Source organism: Seriola lalandi, unplaced genomic scaffold (assembly GCF_002814215.2).
Source record: "Seriola lalandi dorsalis isolate HSWRI2012SDOR001 ecotype SW California unplaced genomic scaffold, Sedor1 jcf7180002054630, whole genome shotgun sequence".
In the NCBI taxonomy this organism is placed as follows: Eukaryota; Metazoa; Chordata; class Actinopteri; order Carangiformes; family Carangidae; genus Seriola; species Seriola lalandi.
Window position 1 is genome coordinate 2856266 of NW_019525183.1, and position 3777 is coordinate 2860042.

Below are 3777 nucleotides of genomic sequence, written 5' to 3' on the forward strand. Positions count from 1 at the left end.
TGCTGCTTGGACATTTTGTTTCTTTTTGCACACACTTTTCTTGTTGATCTCTCTGACACATGGGGGGTGAAAACAGTATTTCACTGGATGTTGTTTGAAGGTTCAGTAGATACGTACCAATGAGTCAGGTCCGGTGACCCATGCAGTGGGATTATCTACCTCAACAGCTCTGCTGTCAGACAAAGAGAGAAAGAATTACTTACACTATGTAAATTAAATTAGTAGTGACTGAACTGCAGAATTTAAAACCATCACATACAAAACCAACGGCTCCCATATCCATCAAACCTTTCTCACTTCTAGTATATCAAAAACAGAAAATTAAATCAAATTGTTGAGAGAGATTTGCGATGTGTGATCAAAGTAAATAACTAATCATCAGAATGAAAGTCTGTTAATTTTCTCTTGATTGACAAATCAGTTAATAAACCAATCATGTCAGCGTTATCTGGTGCTACATTGGATTTTTTTTTTTAACCTTATTTTGCGAGAATTTTATCTTTACCCGCCAGCTATTAGGGACAAGCATGTCAGATCAATGTGTGTGTGTGTGTGTGTCCATTATCTCAAGAGCCAGTCTGCCACATTGGTGTTTGCGATGGATTGCTCTGTTGACCGCTAATGCAAAGAGGCCCTGAGTGAAAATTAACTGAGACCACTCTAGTGCTATCTACTTTGTGTTTACCCTGGTCATTATGAATGCCCCCTTCTACCCCAATCCCTCTTAATGTGTGTGTCTGTGTGTACATGGTATCCCATCATCATGCCAACCTGGTTGCAGATGGCCAGCTTCACACACATTTAGGAAATACTAGACCAGCAGAATAGTACCGGGAAGTGTGGGTTTTCTTTTGTCAGAACAGTGCATGCTGCCAAATTGAGGCTGAATGGACCAACCAATCAGGCTTTTCTCCTTCCAACTTCACAGCAGAGGGAGCTAGCGTAAGACAGACTGCAGGTCACCAAACAAAAGGATGGAGGGATGTAGACAAAGTAGGAAGAAAAGGAAAGAAAGAGGGAGGGGGAAAGAATGGGGTTGACGGATGGTGAGAAAAGTGAATCGATATGATAAAGAAGAAGGAAGAGTCGGAGCAGGAGAACAACAAATATTGGCGTGATATAGAGCACATTTTCAAGATGTAATTAATCATCTTATTATGGATTGGATGCATAAACTTTTGTTTCTTTGCTTCTTCGGTAATATTTTTCTGACGAGCTGTCATGTCGATAAAGCAATTGAGATGAGATGACTCGAGAGGGAAGAGAGAGAGAGAGAGAGAGGCAGCAGACAGAGACTAACATTATCATGCCTTCATCCTTCGTTCACAAGCAGGGCCCCTGAACGTGCCTGTTGCTATGGCAACTCATTTGAGAGCCCTCTCTCTCTCTCTCTCTCTCTCTCTCTTCAACATCTAAATAAAATCTAGGCTATTTATAGAGCAACACTGGCAACACGTGAGCTCCACTCATCGCACATACATGGATGTGAATGCACTCACCAAAACAAAAATACAGTATACTGACTGTACGTGTAGATGCACCTACACATGTACATGTATGAGCACATGCACACGTACTCCTCCACAACTCCAGGGCTTGCTGCTGTGTGTCCATCTGTGAATGAAGTCCACCTGTGGTTTTGTTTGTTTACTCCTGTTTTATTCTAATTTAAGAAGTAGGTTATGTAAACCTAAATAGATATAAGAAAGGAGGGCTAGACAAACAAAGCAAGGAGCGTGTGTGTGTGTGTGCATGCGTAAAAAGATGAACTCTTCGCTGAAGCCTCGCGGTGAAATCTTCCCATTGCTGTTTGATCTATCTCAGGTTTATCCTGTCACTCGGTGCAGAGTGCTCTCCAGGCCAACTGATAAGGTCTATTAGAATATACAGGGAGGCAGACAGTGAGCGATACGGTCCACCTATCAGGATACAATAGCACTCCAATGACAGGCTCATGCTGCACAGGTCTACTTCATGGTTGAAGAGGTCACTTTCAAAACGTAATCTATTACAAGCCTGCTGGTTAAAGCTGCAGACAGGAGTGCAATGCAGGGAATTTGTTACATTTGGCAAATACTGAGATTAGAAACTTGAGTTATCTTATTACAGGTTTGGCTTCAAGCTATATAAAGTATAAAGCTCTGGGTAGGTTTGCATGATGCATTAAAGGCTGAAACTCATGTTACTCTGTCTGCACATAGAATAAGAAGTGGATGAATGTTTCTGATTTCAGGCTTAGATCCAGGGATGAAAGACTAAATCTCTCATTTGTATTGAAGGATGAAAGGGTTTAAAAGCTCCTGGAACAGATGCAAATAGCCATAAGTGTGCTGTTGCCTGGGTACAGAACAGCTAAACTTGCTAGCACAGCTGCAATGTGATAATCAATGGGGTCTCTTGGTAAGGGAGCTCAGGGGTCAGAGAGCATCCTGGTGACAGCATGGATTCAGAGTTCCACAGTGGTGACAGAAATATGTTATAGGAAACAATAAGAAAAAGCTCCACTGGTCAAGGGGAGAGGAGGAATACTTTGATGGGGCCCCAGAGCTACAGGGGGCCCATACATGTGGAAGCTCAAGCAGCACTTGTGACATTTTGGTGTCATAAAACAACTAAACAGAGGCTTTAGTTTTGTTTGTCGATAGTGCCAAAACACATGGCTGACCCGGTAACACACTGCTTCTAAGCATCTATACCAAAAGCAGTGTATCTATAGTGTTACATATAAACCTGCTTTTGCAGCTCTGCATTTAGAAGCAGTTCAGAAGTTGGCTGTCCGCTATCTGCACGCAACAACCTTGTCAAAGCAGCAGGGGAAAGGAGGTGTCGGTGAACCCAGCTGTTAAGGCGAGTGAGATGTAGATGAATCAGTGAGTGTGTGTGTGAGTGTGTGTGTGTGTGTGTGTGTGTGGCAGAGTTGGGTGCGGTGGGCTGAGTTTTAACAGGAGAGCAGTAAAGCTGAAATTTAAAAGAAGAGTTCCACATTTTGAGAAATGCTTCCTTGATGAATTTCATGAGAGGATTGATACAACTCATGTATAGTAAATGTGAAACAATGGGTTAGCTTTACTTAGCACAAAGACTGGAAACTGGGGGAAACAGGTAGCCTGGCTCTGTTAGAAGTTAACAAAATCCATTGATCAGCACCTCTTAAACTCACTATAAAACATCTTATATTTAGTGTAACGTTGAAATGACAATTTATTGTTTTGGGCTTCTCGTAAAATGTTGTTTTTATGCTTCAGTTTAGTTATGAATTTAAAAAAAATCAGATATACAAATTTGAGCTTTCTGGGTGATAAGCAGATTTCATTACCTTGCACAGAGCCTTGCTAGCTTTTCCATGTGGTTCTAGTATTTGTGCTAAGCTAAGCTAACTGGGTTTTCCAAAAAGTTGTACTATTCCTTTAAGAAATATAGAATTATTACTTTTAACACAAGGGATTAGAAAATGTGTATTATTTTTCTCAAATTGCTGCATCATCTTCACTTGTTTTTTTCCAATGTTATAAATGTTTTTTTTGCTGCAATATTTTAATAGGTATTGATAATTTGATTGATTTTGGTGAACGAGTGTGTGTGTGTGTGCGCGCGTGTGCGTGTGTGTGTGTGTGTGTGCGTGCCTGTGTGTGTGTGTGTGTGTGTGTGTGTGTGTGTGATGCATGGCATGCTTAAAAAAAAAAACGCCCAGTAATGGCGGACGCCCCGCCTCCATCCGTGGGGTTACCATGGCAAACGGTGTCGACGTCACAATGGAAGGAACGCCGTCTATAAGTA